This window comes from Dromiciops gliroides, chromosome 2 (assembly GCF_019393635.1).
Source record: "Dromiciops gliroides isolate mDroGli1 chromosome 2, mDroGli1.pri, whole genome shotgun sequence".
In the NCBI taxonomy this organism is placed as follows: Eukaryota; Metazoa; Chordata; class Mammalia; order Microbiotheria; family Microbiotheriidae; genus Dromiciops; species Dromiciops gliroides.
Window position 1 is genome coordinate 399,241,307 of NC_057862.1, and position 20,841 is coordinate 399,262,147.

General features: G+C 35.4%; 1 pseudogene; it reads left to right on the forward strand.

Moving 5' to 3' along the window:
* Window positions 1–20,841, forward strand: part of LOC122741131 — a 65,633-nt pseudogene that overhangs the window by 41,594 nt on the left and 3,198 nt on the right.

Here is a 20,841-nt window from a genome sequence, read left to right on the forward strand (position 1 = left end):
CCATTTGTTTGGAAATGTCATAGGGGGTATTCCTTTTAGTTATGAGTTTACACTAGATGGCATTTGAGGACCCTTACAACTTTGAGATGCTTAATTCTGTGACATGACTATCAGATTTTAAAATAATTGGCATACAATAAATGTTGTAATTGATTTTTATCTAAGCTGGTATATAAATACAAACAGTTTGTCTTGCTATCTTCATAATCCTATAAACTACATAGTTTAGGTATCATTATCATTTTACAGGTGAGTTAACTAATGTATGTATAGAGAGTAAATGACGTCTATAGCCTTAAAACTTGGGAATGTTAATTCAATTTTTGAACTCTTGGCTCTGAGACTAGTAGTTTTGTCATATTCAAATAATTGTTATGTAAGTTCATAGGAGGGGGAGAGATCTTTGTCTAGAGGAAGAGTTCTTAACCTGACATCTATCAACTGTATTTTTAAAATATTTTTGTAATTGATATACTTCAATATATTAATCTGATATATTTTCAATTTGACGTATTTAAAATTGTATATTTCAACATTACTACTTTCTTTTGTAACCCTAAGTATTTTATTTTATGAATTTATAAACACTCTGAGGAGTTCATGCCACACAAAAAGTAAGAATTCTTGGGTTAGAGTAACCAGGGAAGTTTCCATGGAGAAGATAGCACTTAAATATGGTCTCAAAAAGATGGGGAAACCATAGCCTCATTCAATATGTACTTTTCATGTCCTGCAGCCAGAACAACCTTTTAGAAAGGATTAGTTTCTGTAACCTCATCTTTTTCTATACATTTGGCCATATTAACTGAATTAAGTTTACTTACCTGGTTTTCTAATCCATTGTGATCAAATCAGTTATGACAGGGAAAAGTAATTGATTCACAAATAATCCATTAGTGAGATAAAGATAGTACCCATAAAAGTCATTGTGGTTTAGAATGAAGCTGCTTGTCCCTGCTGACTTCATCAATGGAGGGCAAGGATGTGTCAGTCCATAGTTTCATAGAGGAAGGGGATTTGTTTTTAAATCACATATTCTAATTCTTAGTGCTAGGGTGAAAAAAAAATGTTTGTTTACTTTTTTTTCTTTTAGAAAATTACATTCTTACCTGCAGTTGTGGATGGAATATTTTTCCCCAAAAGTCCCAAAGAGCTTCTTGCTGAAAAGCAATTCCATCGTATTCCCTATATTGTGGGATTCAACAGTGATGAATTTGGCTGGATTTTTCCAAATGTGAGAACATTGTGTTTCTTCTTTATTCTCATCTTTCTTCTTTCTCCAGGACCAGAAATTCCCTACTGGCTGAATAAAGAAAGATAAAAACTTTGTCTTCATTGTGATGGGACCATTCTATAGAGTTAGCCTTGTAGTTTTCTCCCTCTTCATAGACTACATGTTCCAAGAATTACTCTAGCAGTGGTCAAGTAATTGAAGATGTAAAGCTGGTATTTAGTTTTCCCTGACTCAAAGATGAGTGACCTTAGAGACCATCTAGTCAAACACCTCATTTTTCAAATGAAAAAAAAAAACTAAGGCCAAAGAGGGAAGGGATTGTCTGGGGGTCACATATGAGCTAGTGGCAGATTTAGAATTAAAAACTCAGGCCTTTCCCTTTCTGGGTTCTAGTCCCACAACCCAGTACATAGAACCTCAATCTTTCTCCAACTTCCTCTCTCTTAAAATTAGATAGAATTGCTTAAAGGTTGTTATTTCATATCGCAAATGTAGAGTCGTAGGGCATAGTAAGAAAGAGCATGGATTTGGGATCTGAGACCATAGGTTTGAATCTTGGCTCTGCCACTCCACTACTCATGTGACCTTGTGCAAGTAATTTCTGTGAATTTCAGGGTTTGTTTGTTTGTTTGTTTGTTTTTACTATGAATGAATTGTTGAACCAAATGATCTCTACAAATTACCTTTGGCTCTGAATCTTACAAAAATTATCTTACTCAGACACAAATGATAGATATCAGTATAAATGGCTCAATGTTCTACCTTTTCCAAAGTCATTTGTGTTATATTGGGGAGCACTTATATAACCTTAAGGAATGTAGCTATAATGGCAGAATTTCAGTCATTAGAATAAGCAAGTTGGAGAGACTTATATGATTATAGTTATAAATGGTTCTAGTCATAGTCCCTTTCAAACTCAGATAACTAGGTCAATCAGTTTAGTCAATTAAGTGCCTATGATGTGCCAGGGACTGTGGCAAACACTAGGAATACAAAAGAAAAAACCAAAAACAAGACCCCAATCTAATAGAGGAGACAACCTCAAGTAAATATGGACAAAAAAGCTATTTACAGAAAAAACATAAAAAAGGAAAGACATTAGAATTAAGAGGGGTTTGAGAAAGGACTCTTATAGAAGATGAGATTTTATCTGGGTCTTGAAGGAAGTCAGGGAAACTGGGCTACAGAGATGAGGAGAGAGAACATTCTAGGCATGGGGGATAGCCAGAAAAATGGTCAGAGCCAAGAGAAGGAATATCTTGTTCATGGACCTAAAAGGAGTTCAGAGTCACCGATCAAAAATTATATGGTGGGAATAAGATGTAAAAAGACTGCAAAGACGTGTGTGTGTGTTGTGTGTGTGTGTGTGTGTGTGTGTGTGTGTGTGAAGGGAAAGGAGGTTAGATTATAAATGATTTTCATTGCCAAACAGAGGATTTTGTATTTGATCCTAGGTGTAATAGGATGTCACTAGAATTTATTGAGTTGTGGAAAATAAGGGGACATGATTGGATCTCTGCTTTAGGAAAAATCACTTTGGCAGATGAATGGAGAATAGAATTGGAGTGGAGGAGAGACTTGAGGTAGCGCAGACCCACCAGAAGGATTTTAGAGTAATACAGGCATGAGTTGATGAGTGCCTATAGCAGAGCAGTGGCAATAACTAAGGAGGAGAAGTGACATATTTGAGAGATGTTAATGGATAGGCCCTTGACAATAGCTTGGTTATGGGAAGCCGGGAGTAGTGGTGATGAGAGATAGCAGAGTCTATGATATATAAGTCTTAAACACAGTAGAAGGACCCTAGTCCTTAGAGAGATGTTTTTATCAGCTGGATAAAAGTGAAACAAGTAATTATTTTGTTGATAAAAAAATTTTCTATTTTTGTGAGTTTGTTGGGATGTATTATAGGTTAATTGAATTCATTGATTTAACCCATCTTAGAGAATCGTATTGCAGTGGACAAAGAGAAAAATATGTGTTCTTCACTTATTTCACATGGAATACTTTACTTCTTTTGCTAAATGCTGTTGCTTTTTGTGAAATTTTTATGTTCATGTAATTAAATAACTAGTTTGCTTATTTGTTTATTTTGCAGCTCACAGGATATCCTCTATCAGGAGACACACTAGACCAAGAGACAGCAGCAGCTCTATTGTGGAGTTCCTACCCACTTGTTGTAAGGGATCTAAAATCACAGAATGGCAGAGCTGAGAAGGAATTTAGGATATAAATTAGAGATAGATGGGTCAGGGGGAAGTTTAGAACATATAATGTTAGAACTCAAAAGGCCTAGAATCAATGTATTTCTTATACCTTCACTATAAAAATGGGACAACTGAGCTGAGAAAGGGAATATGATTTCCCTCTAGTTGCTCAGTGGCAGAAGCAGGGACTTGAACACAGGTTCATTAACTTCGGCATGTTTTCTACTGAATTATAATGGTTCCAGTGGTAGCTTAGTGGCTCAGTAAATAGATTTCTGGGCCTAGCATGAGCAAGACCTAAGTTCAAATCTATCCTCAGAACATTTCCTAGCTGTGTTACCCTGGGCAAATCTGTTTGCCCTCAATTTTCTCATCTGTTCAAATGAGCTGGAGAAAGAAAATGGCAAAGCATTCCAGTATCTTTGCCAAGAAAACCTCAAGGGGGCACAAAGTTGAACATAATTGATTCTCTAAATACTTGATATTTAAAAAAAAACACTATTTATGGGGAAGTTAGCCTTAAAAAGTAATGTTATTAAATGGGGTAATTGGCTAAACAATTATAGGAAGATTTCATAATATTGTGGTGAGGCTTGGTTACAATGGATTGAAAATGTCACTGAGAAAGATGTTGCCTGACCAATCTTTTGTAGGATATAAAGTCAATGAATAGATTAAATTATGTATATATCATGACAAAATGAAAGCTATGGATGAGTGATCAATCAGTTTTCATTCCTTGCCTCGGTAACCCATTCAGAAAATCCCAAAAGACCTTACCCCTGTGATAACTGAGGAGTATCTTTGGAGTGACAGAAGATCCCGTCAAAAAGAAAGGCCTCTTTCTGGACATGATGGGGAGACTTGATGTTTGGGATTCCTTCTGTAATAGTGGCTCGTCTTCACAGAGGTGAGTTCCTAAGGACACCATATTGGAGGTAGTGATACAGTCTGAAAGTACTCCCACTTGTTAGTTAAAAATGCTAACTCATTCTAGAGCTACTTGAGCCACGACTTACCCAGAAACAGCATAGACATCTACATATGTATATAATTTAGTGCTGCCCTTTGAGACAGGAGACCTGAGTTCAAATCCTGACGTGACTATTTATGAAATTAAATAGGAAAGATATAAAAGTTTTTTAGAGGAGAAAACAACAGTTTGTGAACAGGAGACATTGATCAACTGGGGACAGCATCATTATTATACCTGCCTCCTACCTGGTAATTTAGAATGGCCTGCCTTTACCAAGCAGAGTTTTGATGACTTTATTGAGGATGTCATAGGAAATTATGGAATACAGCCTCAAATATCCTAGCCATCACTAAGATTCTATAATTAAGGAGGAAGAGCATAAGTATCTTATTAAATTACCCCAGATTATTCATATCTAACAACTTTAGAAAAAGAAAATTATGTACAATACCATTCTGTGTGCCTCTGCTGGCACCACTAGGTTTATTATGAGCCCAGGATCCATGGTTTCCCATTACTTAAAACCGTTTAATGTTCCAGAGCACAAGGTTTTTCTTTCTTTGATTTTTCTTTTTAAAGGATCTCTAAGGAGCTCCATCCCACTCCCTTCCCATGACATTTACTCTATGTTCTTTTGACCTATTCCTCCTCAAAAGTGTTTTACTTCTGACTATCCTCTCTCCTGCTCTCCACTCCCTTTTTTCACCCTTCCTTCCTTATCCTCCTCCCCTCCTACTTTCCTGCAGGGTTAAATAGATTACTCCTTCCAACTGGGTATGAATGTTATTTCCTCCATGAGCCCACTCCGATGAGATCAAGGTCCCTGAGCTAATTCTGTGTTCTAAATTTTTCTTCCTCCCTCACTCCTCAACCCTCCCTATGAGATCAACAAGGAGCTCCATCAATGGTAATACACTTGAAGTTATAAATTTCCCACCATTTTTTTACTTTCAGCTTCAGGTGCACCTACCTACATGTACCAATTTCAGCATCGACCAAGTTTTTGGGGGGGACCTGAAACCAGTGACTATAAAAGCAGACCATGGGGATGAATCTTTCTTTGTGTTTGGGATTCCACTTTTAAATGGTAATTGATTTCTACTTACTTTAAAATTTTGGAAACTATTTCACCCATCATCCATTTCTGGAAATGAATTATTAGTCCTTGCCTAGATCTTTTAACCCCTTATTGTCCTTCTACTGCATTATCTCTTTTGATAATTACAGCAGCCCTATGGTGTAGAAAGGATGTTATTTTACTATACTCAATTTGCAGAGGGAGAAACAGGCTCAGACATGCAAAATGATTTGATTAAGAATGTGATAGAGCTAGAACTAGAACAATTATCCTTTCACTTCCAGTCCCAGGAACAGATCAATAAGGTGTCAAAACTGAGTAAGGATCCCTTAGGAAGTGATGCTAGGCTGCATTAACAGCTGTCTAGTATTTATGATAATGGAGGTGATAGTCCCACTATACTCAGTCCTAGTCAGACCACATCTAGAGTATCCTGTGATAGTGATTGAAGGAAAAAGTACTTAGAGTGGGGAAGAACTTTGAGATCATGCTGAATGAGAATAGTTGAAGTAGCTGGGGTTATTTAGCATGAGGTGAAGACTGCAGGACACAAGAGGTAGTTATCTTCCAGTAGATAAATATTATCATTTGGGATTCGACTTGATCTTCTTCAGTGAAACTTGGTGATGGATGAAAGTTATATAGAGTGGGACTTTGACTTGATATAAGGTAATATTTTGCCTGTCTAAAAGCATCCTAATTTTTTCTATTAAGGTAATGAGTTCCTGCCACTTGATGTTTTAAGTAAAAGCTATTTGATGACTTCTTAGGGTTCCTCCCAGAAAGCCATCTTATATGATGTATTATTTTTTAAAAACAAGGTAAAATCAGCATAATACATTGAAAAATTCTAAAATCATGGAAAATGTGAAGAATCTGTGGGCCTCCCCATCCACAAAGGGGTGGATCATAAATATCCCTTCATAGTTCTTCCTTTCAGTTTTCCTTGACCTTTACGATTTTGCCATATTCACTTGATTATTTGGGGTGGTTGTTCTTTTCATTTATAATTTTGTAGTCAATGTTGGGTTTTTGCGGGAGAGGTTTTTGGCTCTGCTTTATTCTGCATCAATTTATGTATATTTTTCATGTTTCTATGTATTCATTAAATTAATAATTTTATAGTAGTTGTGTTTCATTTTATTCAAGTACCACAATTTTTAACCATTCCTTCATCAGAGGACATTTCTAACTCTTTGGTATCACTTAAAGGTATTGCTATGAATGTTTTGGTGTATGTGGGGACTTTGTTCTTGTTGATTGTCTTCCTTGTGGGTATATAACCAATTTTGGAGGTCAGTAGGTATGAACACTTTGTTAATTTTATTGCAAAAGGCCAAATTGCTTTCAAAAATGTTTTTTTTCCAACCAGTTCACACCTCCACCAACTTTGTATAGTATACCTATCATCCTCCAGCATTGACTATTGTGTTTCTTTGTGATCTTTGCCAATTTTCAGGATAAGAAGTGAAACCTCAGTGTTGCTTTCATTTATATTTCTTTTAATATTAGTGATTTGGAGCATTCTTTCATGTAGTTACTAAAACTTTGTACATCTTTTGATAAATGCTTTTTCATATTCTTTGACCACTTACCTATTGGAGAATTGCTAGTAGTCTCACAAAATATTATATATATATATATATACAAATGTATTTATATTATATATGTACACAGATATATACATATGCATGTATTTATATATCTCAAATTCCAAACCCTTACCAGATAAATTAAATGCAAATATTTCTCTCCATTTGAACACTTTTCTTCTTATTCTAGGTACCTTAACTCTGCTTTTGCTAAAGCTTTTCAGTTTCATGTAGTAAAAAATATCACTTTTATCTTTTGTAATTGCCTCTATCTCTTATTTGACTAAGGACACATCTTATACTATTAGCTATGAGAGACATATGATTTCCTTCTCTTCTAATTTTTATTATATGATGTTTTAATAGTAAAATTGTTTATCCATTTAGAATATACCATAGAATATGGAGGCAGCTGGGTGGCACAGTGGATAAAGTGCAGGACCTAAGTCAGGAGGACTTGAGTTCAAATCTGGCTTCAAACACTTGACACTTACTAGCTGTGTTACCCTGGGCAAGTTACTTAACTCTGATTGCCTTGCCAAAAAACAATGTGTTGTAAAATAAGGTATAATATAAATGTATTTCTATAGGCAAAATAATGAGTATTCCAGAAATATCTGTTACAGGGCCTTGATTTTTTTTTTTTTGGATGACTGTCCTCAGTGAGGTTAGGAGTGCAAAAGATGTCATACTTTGGAAGAATCTCTGTGCATCAGAGTCACAGAATCCAATAGTGTTCTGGAGGTTCATGTTACAATCCCATTATTTCACCTTTTATCATAGAATTCAGGCCTGTCCATTTTTTTTCACTTTTTTGTTCAGGTTCTATAGGTTCTAGGTGACGTCATGGGTCTTCTTGAGAATTCATGAAGTGAGCCTATTTTTCCTTTTTCTTTGCTTTTCATTGTTAGTAATAGCAATTCTACCTTCAGGTAGACTTGTAATACTATGGATACCCAAGTTTTAGATGCAAAGTTGGAGATTGGCATAGTAAAAACAATGGATTTGAGGTCTTAGAATCTGTGGTCATATCCAAGCTTTACTACTTGTATAATCTTGTACAGCCCTTAGCTTCCCCATCTGTAAAATAAAAGGGCTCAACTAAATGGGTCCTATCAAAAGCTAGAAAATCTTAGAATATTAAATAGTACTAAACTAGTAGCTACTATCACCATCCTCCCCTAAAACTTGTTAGCATTTAAAATTCTATCACTAGGAATAAAATTACTTTAAATTATTGATTTTTGATAATAGATACATTTCCTTGGGAGGTAGAATATATGAAAATCTTGTCAATAATTCTTTTATCTTTTCTAAGAGTTACATTTTAGAAAGAGTAAGGGAAAATATTTTTAAGTTTCATGTATAAAATCAGGGCATTGCTTAGGGAGGGCATATCAAGAATGGGGTACTATGTAAAGTAGAAAACTGGAAGTTTAGGAAGAAGAGAGCTCCCTAAAAGATATAAGATATAAAGGCAAAAGTGGTATGGGTTACTGAAGAATAACTTGTTTTGATTGTTAAGTTGCATTCTATCTTCTGTTATTATTTTCAGAGGTATTCCCAGAAAAGGAGAAGCAACTTAGCAGGACAATGATAAAATATTGGGCCAACTTTGCTCGGAATGGGTAAGACTACTAACAGAGAAGAGGGAAGCTTCACACCCCCAGAAAAGTTGTCAATATATTTCCCCCATGCCCCATATTTCCCATTATATATCCTTCTTTTCTCCCTCTCCTAGAACTTCTTTTCTCTTACCAAAGGATTTTTAAAAAGTCTGCATGTGTGTTTATATGTGTGCTTATGTGTTAGGGGGAGAAAATTAACCAGAACTTACTCACACATCAGTTAAGTCTAATGCAAACTTCTATGCACATCACCCCCAATATTGAAAAAGAACAAAAGAAGGTAATTTTCATATTTATTCTCTGGGGCCAAGCTTGGTCATTACAATGTCACAGCACTGCATTATTTGAAGTGTTCTTCTTGTAGCCATTGTGTATATGGTTTTCCTGGTTCTGCTTACTTTGTATCAATTCATGTAAGTCTTCCCATGCTTCTATGTATTCATATTTCTTATCTCTTCTAAGGCAGTGGTAGTTCCTTAAATTTATGTATTACAACACATATAGCTCAATTGATGGACATCTACTTTGTTTCTATTTCTTTGCTAATACAAAAAAGGTCAGTGTAAACATTTTGTTATATAAGGACCCTTTCACAATTTAATATTTATTTGCTTGGAGTATATGCTTAGTAATGAACTCTATAAGTCAAAGGGTATGGACATGTTACTCTACTTTCCTACCTACAAATTACTTTCCATGGTTAAACCAATTCACAATTACACAAATGTTGCATTATTTCCCTGTCTTTTCATAGGCCCTTTAATGTTGACTGTCTTATCCTTTGTCAGTGCTGCAGGTTTTCTGGGTGGGGGTGAAACCCCAAGTTTTTTTCTGTTTGTTTTGTTTTAAAAACTCTTTTTGATGGTTAATAGTTTATTTTGAGAATCATTTGTTCATGTTCTTTGATGACATCTACTGGAGAAGAGTAAAGTTATATTTGTTTCCAATAAAACTTGGATATTGGGCCCTTATCAAAGATACTTTAAACAAGGTTCCCCTTTCTTAATATATCATTTTCCTTCTGGTTATACTTGCATTGATTTTGTTCATGAAAAACTTTTCAATGTCATGTAATTGATATAATCTATTTCTTTTGTAATTACTTTTATCCTTTTTTCTAAGTTTCACACCCTAGTCATAATTATGAATCTTAACTTTCCTGGTTCACTATTTTTAATAGTATATTTAATATGTGGTTTACATATCCACTTTGAGCTTGCTGTGGTATACAGTAATAAAGTTGTTTCTCTAGATATAATTTCCACCAAGCTGTTTTACAGTTTAACAAACATTTTTTCTTGTTGAAACAATCCCTATGGACTTTGTCCAAATTACTTCTAAAAGATTGGTCCCAAGAGGATAGCTGCTACACTTAGGTTCTAGTCTCTACCCTTTGAGGTTATATATTCTAAAACTATATACTTCACAGCTTTCACCCCTCCGCAGTGTACTTCTCAACAATAATCAACTAATAGAAAAATAGCTTTAAAACAAAGTCATTTAGGAGTCAAGATGGTAGAGGAAAGACAGTGACTTGCCTGAGCTCTTCCCAGGACCCCTCCAAATAACTTCAAATAATTCCATAAGACAATTCCTGGAGCAGCAGAAACCACAGAAAGACAGGGTTAAATCATTTTCCAGCCAAAGACAACTTAGGTCAGCGGGAAAGGTCTTTCGGAGCACAGCCCAGCACACACCCAGTTCGAGCCCCAGCAAACAAGGAACAAGCCTTGGGAGCATCTGAATCATCAGTGGCAGCAACTGCTTCTGGAACTCTTAGCCCACAGATGGTAAGGGGGTTGAACAACTGGCCAGGAGATTACACAAGTCTCTTTACTAACACTGAGGCAGAACTCTGAGGTCTTGCCCGTACTCAGATCCAGTCACAGTCTTGGGTGGTGTGGCAATCCCAGGTGGGGAAAGAACACAAGCACACTAGAGCTTGTAACCACAGTGAAGTAGGACTCTGTTCATAGTTCCAGGGAAGAAAAGCAAGCATGTGATTGCTTGCAGACCGGATCACAGACCAGGAGAATAGTAAACATACCTATCCTTAAATCATACCATCTTGGAAGAAGTGTAAACTTACAAATTTCTAGAAGCATCTCTGAAAACAGCTCCACAAACCTCCTGAAGCTTGGTACAGTTTGGCCTCCACCTCAGAAACAGTGATACACTTTAACAAAGAGTTAAAAGTCAAGAAGTAGACTGGGAAAATGATCAAACAAAAAAAATGACCACAAAAAGTTTCTATGGTGACAAGGAAGATCAAAATACACCCTCAGAATAAGATAAGAAAGTTAAAGCTCCCATATCCAAAGCTTCTAAGAAAAATATTAATTGGTCTCAGGCCATAAAAGTATACAAAAGGGATTTTGAAAATAAAGTAAGAGAGGTAGAGGAAAGTATGGGATAGAGAAATGGGATTGATGCAAGAAAATCAAGAAAAAAAGTCAACAGCTTGGTAAAAGACACACACACATACACACACACACACACACTACTGGAGAAAATAACACTTCAAAAAATAGACTATGCCAAATGGTAAAAAAGTACAAAAAGCCAACAGGGAAAAGAATGCCTTGAAAAGCCAAATTGGCCAAATGGAAAAGGAGGTACAAAAGCTCACTGAAGAAAATAAATCATTAAAAGTTAGATCAAAAGTTTTGATCAAAAAGTGATCAAATTGAAGCTTATGATTTTATGAGCAATCAAGAAATAATAAAGCAAAACAAATATCGCATTGGAAAAACAACTGACATGGAATACAGATCTAGGAGAGATAATTTGGAAATTATTGGACTACCTGAAAGCCATGATGAAAAAAGAGCCTAGACATCATCTTCTAATAAATTACCAGGGAAAATTGCCCTCATGTTCTAGAATCAGAAGGTAAGATAGAAATTGAAAGAATCCACCAATCACTTCCTGAAAGAGATCCCAAAATGAAAACTCCTGGAAAAAGTATAGCCAAATTCCAGAACTCCCTGCTCAAGGAGAAAACATTTTGCAAGCAGTCAGGAAAACAAAAACAAAAAACAAATCAATTCAAGTATAGTCGAGCCAAAGTCGGGATAACACAAGATCTAACAGCTTCTACATTAAAGGATGGGAGGGCTATGAATATGATATTCCAGAGGGCAAAGGAACTGGGATTACAACCAAGAATCACCTACCTAGCAAAACTCAGTATAATCCTTCAGCGGCAATAATGGGAATTCAATAGGAGAGAGGACTTTCAGGTATTCTTGATGAAAATATCTGAGCTGAATACAAAATTTGACTTTCAAATACAAGACTCTATAGGGGCAGCTAGGTGGTGCAGTGGATAGAGCACCGGCCCTGGAGTCAGGAGTACCTGAGTTCAAATCCGGCCTCAGACACTTAACAATTACTAGCTGTGTGACCCTGGGCAAGTCACTTAACCCCAATTGCCTCACTAAAAAACAAAACAAAACAAAACAAAAAACAAAAAACAAGATTCTAGAGAAGTGCAGAAAGGTAAACAGGAAAAAGAAATCATAGCACATATTAAAAGGTTAAACTATTTGTATTCCTATGTGAGAAGATGATACTTGTAACTTATAAGAACTGTCTCATTATTAGGGCAGTTGAATGGAGTATATTTAGACAGAGGGCACAAGTGTGAGTTGAATATGAAGGGATATCTTTAAAAAATAAAATTAAGGGGTGAGAAGACTATACTGGGAGAAAGGGAAAGGATGTAATGGGGTGAAGTATTTCCCATAAAAGAAGCAAGATAAAGATTATACAGTGTAGGGGAAGATGGGGGAGGTGCTGGGGAGTAAGTGAACATTACTCTCATCAGAATCTGCTCAAAGAGGAAATAATATACATACTCAATTGGGTATATAGTAATCTATCTTACCCTGCAGGAAATTAGGAGGGAAAGGGTCTAAAGTGGCTGGTGAGTTGATAGACAGGAGGACAGATTGGGGAAAGAGGTAGTGAGTAGCAAAACACTTTTTAGGAGGGACAGGATGAAAGGAATTAAAGAATAGAACAAATGGCATGGGGAAGGAATAGGATGGAGGGAAATATAGTTAGCAATAGTAAGTGAAAAAAAATTGAAGAAATGATGAGCAGGATGTTCTCAGAAAAACCTGAAATAACTTACATGAGCTGATACAAAGTTAAATGTTCTGTATACACAGTAACAACAATATTATAACATGGTCAGCTGTGAATGACTTAGCTATTCTCAGCAATACAATGATCCAAGACAGCTCTGAAGGACTTATGATGAAAAATGCAGTCCATCTCCAGAGAAAGAAGTGATAGTGTCTGAATATATTTAAAGCATATTTTTTTTGGTTTATTATTCTTGAGGTTCTTTTGTCTGTTTTCTTTCACAATCTGACAAACATGGAAATCTTTTGCATGACTACACATGTATAAATTATATTGAATTGTTTGCATTCTTAAGGGGGATGGAGAGGGAGGAAGGAAGAGAATTTTGGAGCATAAGGTTTCAAAAATTGATGTTAAAAATTGTTGCTACATGTAATAGAGGAAAAATAAAATTCTAAACAAATAAAAAAATTCCTACCTAAATGGCTGGAGGATTATTCAGTGCTCATGACTAGGACATGCCAATACAATAAAAATTATAATACTAGCTAATGAAAAAATAAAATAAAGGCATTTACTAAGATCACATAAGAATATTAGCTAAAGAAAAGATCACCTCCTCTGAACTTGGGGCAAAATTTCCCACAAATTCTCAAAACCTATATAGGTAGAGTAGATAAAAATTTAGAGTTCAATGATAGTGAGTCATCTATGTGGGGAATGCATGGGGCTAATGCTATTCACTACTCCAGGACCCTGGGGTCCTGAAGACCTTTGTCTCTTGTCAAATTTTCACCAACCTCATCCTTTATCACCTCATCCCACCCTACCCAATACAGCAACATTTTTTACTTTAAAATTTTTATTTATTTTAATGGTATTTTATTTTCCTTAATTACATGTAAAGACAAATTTAGCATTGAATTTTTACAAAATTTTGAGTTCCAAAATTTTTCCCTCTCTTCCTAAAACAGTAAGCAATTTGATATGGGTAATATATGTGCAATTATGTAAAACATATTTCCATATTAGTCATGTTGTGAAAAAAACAAATCAAAAGGAAAAATAAAAACAAAAATAAAGATAAAGTGAAAAATAGTATGCTTCATTCTGCATTCAGAGGCCACCAGTTCTTTTTATGGATATGGATAGCATTTTCCATTAGGAGTTCTTTCTGATTGTCTTGGATCCTTGTATTTCTGAGAAGAGCTCAGTTATTCATAGTTGATCATCATACAATGGTACTGTTATTCTATAAAATATTCTCCTAGTTTTGCTCATTTCACTCTTCCTTCAGTTCATATGTCTTTCCAGGTTTTCCTGAAAGCCACCGGCTCACCATTTCTTATTGAACAATAATATTCCATTACATTCATATACCATAGCTCGTTTAGCCATCCCTAAATTGATGAGTATCCCCTCAATTCCCTTTTTTAATTTTGCTACCACAAGAGCTGCTATAAATATTTTTGTGTATGTAGGTCCTTTTTCCTTTTTATGATCTCTTTGGGATAAAGATGTGGTAGTGTAATACTAAACTAAAGGGTATACATGATATGATTGTCCTTGGTCATAGTTCCACATTGCTTTATAGAATGGTTGGATCAGTTCACAATTCCACCAACAGTTCATTAGTGTCCCAGTTTTCTCAAATCTTCTCCAACATTTATTATTTTCATTTCTGTAATATTAGCTAATCTGAAAGGTGTGGGGGTACCTCAGAATTGTTTTAATTTACATTTATATAATCAAAAGCAATTTAATACATTTCTTCATATGACTATTGATGTCACTGATTTCTTCCTCTTAAAATTTCCTGTTCATATTTTTGACCATTTATCAATTGGAGAATAGCTTGTTCTATAAATTTTATTCTGTTCTACATATATATATGTACATATACATGTATTTTTGTGAGAGCTGTGGCCTTTATCAGAGACTCTTGTTGTAAAGATTGTTTACTGGCTTTCTGCTTTACTTTTTTTTTTTTAAACGGGGCAATGAGGGTTAAGTGACTTCCCCAAGGTCACACAGCTAGTAAGTGTCAAGTGTCTGAGGCCAGATTTGCACTCAGATCCTCCTGAATCCAGGGCCAGTGCTTTATCCACTGTGCCACCTAGCTGCTTTCCTCTACTTTCCTTCTAACCTTGGTTACAATTAGTTTTGCCTGTGCAAAATGTTTTTAATTTAATATGATCATAATTATTTATTTTGCATTCTGTAATTCTTTCTTTCTCTTCTTTAGTCATGAATTCTTCCCTTCTCCATAAATATGAGAAATAGACTATTACTTGCTCTTCTAATTTGTTTATGGCATCACCCTTTATGTTGTAAAAAAAAAAAAATAATGGAAATTGCTAAACACCCAAAGTCCCCAGATTGATTTAGACTGAGTAGATTGACTGAGAGTGGAGTGAGCTCTCAAACTCATGACAAGATTGCTCAAAAAAACATCAAAATAATGCCATAGGACAATGCCTGGAGCAGCAAAACTCACAGAAGAATGTCCTGAAATCATTTTCTAACCAAGAATGGCTTGGAAGGTCAGAAGTAGGGAGCCACTGTGCTGAGACAGGAGTGGAGCCCAACCCCACAGTCACCCTGACACAGATCCAGTCCCAGGAAGGCCTCACCAGAGAAGGAGACCCCCAGAGCCTCTGAATCAGCTGAAGCACCAGTGTCATCTGGAACTAAGCTCACAGTCTGGTGAGAGGGCTGAGCCCTGGGTAGAGCAGAGACTACAGGGGTCTGTGCTGATACTGAGGCAGAACTTGGGTTTTTCACCCCTGTTGGGAACCAGGAGGTAGGCTTGAGTATCAGTGGCCCAGGTGGGGGATGGGCACAGGCTCATCTGAGCTGACAACCACAACACACAAAGCTGGTTGATTAGCAAGTTGGTCTGGGGTCATCTGCAGACTAGGGAACAGGCCAGTGAAGAACCTGATCCTCCTTGCATCTTAACACCTGGGACTTCTTAAGCTTGGGATACTGCAGCCTGCAAACAGTGCCCCACTTTAAGGAGCTAAAAGTCAAGTAAAAGAAAGGCAAGATGAGCAGATGGAGAAAGGTGAAGACCATAGAAAGTTTCTTTAGTGACAAGGAAGATTGAGGTACACCCTCAGAGGAAGATGTCAACATCAAGCTTCCAAGAAAAATATGAGTTGGCCTCAGGTCCTAGAGGTGCTCAAAAAGGACTTTGAAGATGAAGTTAGAGAGGTAGAGGAAAAAATGGAAAGAGAAATGAGGGTGATGCAAGAAAGACATGAGAAAAAAGTCAACAGCTTGAAAAGCCAAACTGGACAAATGGAAAAGGAGGTAAAAAATCTCTCTGATGAAAATAATTGCCTAAGAATTAGGATTAAACAAATGGAAGCTAGTGACTTTATGAGAAACCAAGTCAAAGTAAAGCAAATCCAAATGAATAAAAATAGAGGGCAATGTGAAATATCTTCTTGGAAAAACTGCTGACCTGGAAAATAGATCCAAGAGAGATAATTTGAAAATTATTGGTCTACCTGAAAACCATGATCAAGGAAAGAGCTTAGACATCATCTTCCAAGAAATTGTTAGGGAACATTGCTTCCTCTCTTAGTGTGTTGTGGGAACAAACTGGTGGTGGCAAAAAGCTTGGGAGAAGGAAGCCAGGCTGAACTCTGGTCTCTCCTTTAGGGTAGACAGGCTTTCCTATCTTTCTGACCTCCACATGTTCTCTCTTTACTCTTCAATATATGCTTAATGCCAAAACTTGGTATTAAAGCTTCTAATTTATAAGTAAATCCTAGCTAGTTTTCCCTACACTGGGGACAGAAATAAGGTGACCACACATTTAGTTCTACTTATCACAATGTCTAAGTGATGCTCCCATTTTGACCTTATCTTGGTATAGGGTATAAGATGTTAATCTATAACTAGTTTCTGCCATACTGTTTTCCAGTTTTCTCTGAAGTTTGTCAAATAGTGAGTTCTTATCCCAGAAGCTATGATCAAATACTAGACAGCTATGGTCATTTACTATTGTGTCCCATATACCTAATATATTCTACTGATCCTACTCCCAGCCAGTACCAGATAGTATTGATAATAACTGCTGTGGAATACAGTTTGAGATCTAGTATAGCTAGGCCACCTTCCTTTTCATTTTTTCCCCATTAATTCCCTTGATATTCTTGACCCTTTGTTCTTCCAGATGAATTTTGTCAATGCTTTTTTCTAGCTCTATAAAATAATTTTTGGCAGACAGATTGATAAGGCACTGAATAAATTAATTTAGGTAGAAATATATTTCTTTATTATATTGGTTCAGTCTACCCATAATCAATTGATATTTTTCCAATTTTTTTAGATTCGACTTTGCTTGTAATTTTGTTTCCTTAGTTTGCCATGGCAGGTAGACTCCCAAGTATTTTATATTGTATACATTTTTAAAAATGCAATTTCTCTTTCTATCTCTTGCTGCCAGGCTTTGTTGGTAATATATAGAAATTTAGATTATTTATGTAGGGTTATTTTCTATCCTGCAATTTTGCTAAAATTATTGATTATTTCAAGTAATATTTTAGTTTATTCTCTAAGTATACCATTATATCATTTGCAAAGAGTGATAGTTTTGTTTCTTCCTTTCCTATTCTAATTCCTTCAATTTATTTTTCTTTTCATTGTTATAGCCAACATATCTAGCAAAATATTGAATAATAGTGGTGATAATAGGCATCCTTACTTCACCTGTGATCTTATTGGGAAGACTTCTAGCTTATCCCCATTACAGACAGTGCTTGCTGATGCTTTTAGATAGATATTGCTTATCTTTTTAAGGAAAACTCCCTTTATTACCAAGACCTGTAGTATTTTTTTTAATAGGAATGGGTGCTGTGTTTTGTGAAAACTTTTTTCAGCATTTATTGAGATAAGCATCTGGTTTATATTGGTTTTGTTATTGATATGGTCAACTATGCTGGTAATTATACTAATATTGAACCAACCTTGCATTACTGGTAGAAATTCCAACTGTTCATAGTACACAGTCCTTGTGAAACATTGCTGTAATTTCCGTGGTAGTATTTTATTTAATGTTTTTCATCAATATTCTTTAGGGAAATCTGTAATTGTCTCTCTCTGTTTTAGTTCTTCATGATTTACATATCAACACCATATTTATGTCACAAAAGGAATTTAGTAGGATTCCTTCTTTGCCTATTTTTCAAAATAATTTATATAGTGCTGGAATTAATTGTTCTGTAAATGTTTGGTAGAATTATGTTTTGAACTCATCTGGGCCTAGGAATTTTTTCTTATGAAGTTTATTAATGGCTTGTTCATTTTTTTTCTAAGATTGGGTTATTTATGTATTCTATTTCCTCTCCTGTTCATCTGGGTATTCATATTTTCATGAATATTCCTTGATTTTCTTAGATTATCAGATTTATTGGCATATAATTGGACAAAATATTTCCTAATGATTGTTTTGATTTTCTCTTCATTGGGGGTGAATTCTCTGATTTCTTTTAAAATCAAATTAACTAATGGTTTATCTGTATTTTTAGTTTTTTTTTCCCTATTGTATTTATTAGCTCAATAGTTTGAGGGTTATTTTTTTTAACTTTCAATTTTTTTAAATCTCACCTTTGGTTTTCAGGATTTCCAATTTTGTTATTTATCTACTTTTTTAGTTGTATGACCAATTAGTTGATCTCTTCTTTCTCTATTTTATTGATGTTAGAATTTAAAGACATAAAATTTCCCCTAAGTATTGCTTTAGCTGCATCGTATGCATTTCAGTATGTTGTCTTACTTTTGTCATTCTCTTTAATGAAATTATTGATGGTTTCCTAGATTTGCTCATTGAAGCACTTATTTTTAGGATTCAATTATTTAGTTTCCAATTAATTTTTAATCTGTTTTCTACTGTCTTTTTAATGTAATTTTTATTACATTGTCACTCAAAAATATGCATTTAATATTTCTGTCTCTCTTTGGGGTTTTGCTCCTAGGCTTTTTGACACTGTTGTTCTCTTCTGAGTTTGTGTCTTAATCTTCCTTGACATCATAATGACTTTCTATGGTCTATTAATATTTCATTTTGAGGGTTTTATGCCCTGAATACATGGTCTTTTTGTGTAGGTACCTTGTACTATGGAGAAAAGGTATAGTCTTTTCTATTTCAATTCAGTTTTATACAGGAGTCCAACATATCTAAGTTTGCTGAAATTCTATTTACCTCCTTAATTTCTGTCTTGTTTGTTTTTGGTTCGAATTATTTAGTTCTGAGAGGGGACAGTTGAAATTCACCTATTAATATAATTTTGTTGTCTATTTCCTTCTGTAACTCACTTAACTTCTCCTTTAAGAATCTGGATGCTATACCACTTGGTGCATATATGTTTAGTATTGATATCACTTCATTGTCTATGATACCTCTTTGAAAGATGTAGTTTCCTCCTTTATGTCTTTTAATTGGATCTATTTCTTGCTTTTGCTTTGTCTGATATCAGAATTTCTACCCCTGTCTTTTTTTTAACCTCAGCTGCAGCATAATAGGTTCTTCTCCAGTCCATTACCTTTGCTTTGTGTGTGTTTCTCTCTGCTTTTGGTGTGTTTCTTGTAAACAACTATTATAGGATTCTGTTTTTTTGATTCACTCTGCTATCTGCTTCTGTTTCATATGCAAGTTAATTCCATTCACACTCACCATTATGATTACTGTGTATTTGCCTCCATCTTATTTTTCCTCCTATTTGTCCTCTTTCTTCTTTTTTTTTTGTTTTGTTTTGTTTTTTGTTGAGGCAATTGGGGTTAAGTGACTTGTCCAGGGTCACACAGCTAGTAAGTGTTAAGTGTCTGAGGCTGGATTTGAACTCAGGTCCTCCTGACTCCAGGGCCAGCGCTCTATCCACTCTGCCACCTAGCTGCCCCTGTCCTCTTTCTTCTTTCACCCTTTCCTTCACCAGCATTTTGCATCTGAACACTGACTCCCCCAATATGCCCTCCCTTCTGTCAGTTCCCCATTTTACTTAACCTCATCCCCTCCTATTTTCCTGTAGGGTAAGATAGATTTCTATGCCCACTTGGCTGTGTATGTTATTCCCTCTTTCAGCCAATTTGTATGAGAGTAAAGTTTATGTGATGCTAACTATTCACCCTCTTGTTTTCCCTTCCACTGTAATAGGTATTTTATGCTACTTCATGTGAGATAATTTACCCCATTCTACTGTCCCTTTCCTTTTACTCCCAAGTGTAATCCTCTTTCTCACCTCTTAATTTTTATGTCTTTCCCTCAAATTCACCTTGTATCCACACCCCCTATCTATGCATACTCTCTATGCATACTCCTTCTAACTGCACTACTAGTAAAACAGTTCTTAAGAATTACTAGTATTATCTTCCCATGTAGGGATGTAAACAGTTTAGCCCTACTGAAGATTTCTCTTTACTCTTTACCATTTTATGTTTCTTTTGAGTCTTCATTTGAAAATCAAATTTTTGTTATTGTTGTTGAGCTTTGGTCTTCTCAGGAAAGCTTGAAAGCCTTCTATTCCTTTGAAAGACTTTTTTTTTCTATTGAAAGATTATACTCAGTTTTACTGGGTAGGTGATTATTGATTTTACTCCTAACTCCTTTGCCTTTCAGAATATCATGTTACATGTCCTCTGATCTTTGAATGTTGCAGCTTCTAAGCCCGTGGAATCCTTATTGTGGCTCCCTGATGGTTGTTTGATGATGATGATTGTTTCCTTCTGACTGCTTGCAATACTTTTTCCTTGGCCTGAGAATTCTGTAATTCGTTATTATGTTTCTGGAAGTTTTCATTGTGGGATCTCTTTCTGGAGGTGATTAGAGGGTTCTTTTAATGTCTATTTTACCCACTGGTTCTAGGATATCAGGCCAATTTTCTTTGATATTTTCTCAAAACATGATGTCCAGGTTCTTCTTTGGATTATGGCTTTCAAGTGATCCAATGATTCTTAAAATATCTTTTCTGCATCTGTTTTCCAGGTCAGTTGTTTTTCCAATGAAGTATTTTACATTTTTTCTATAAT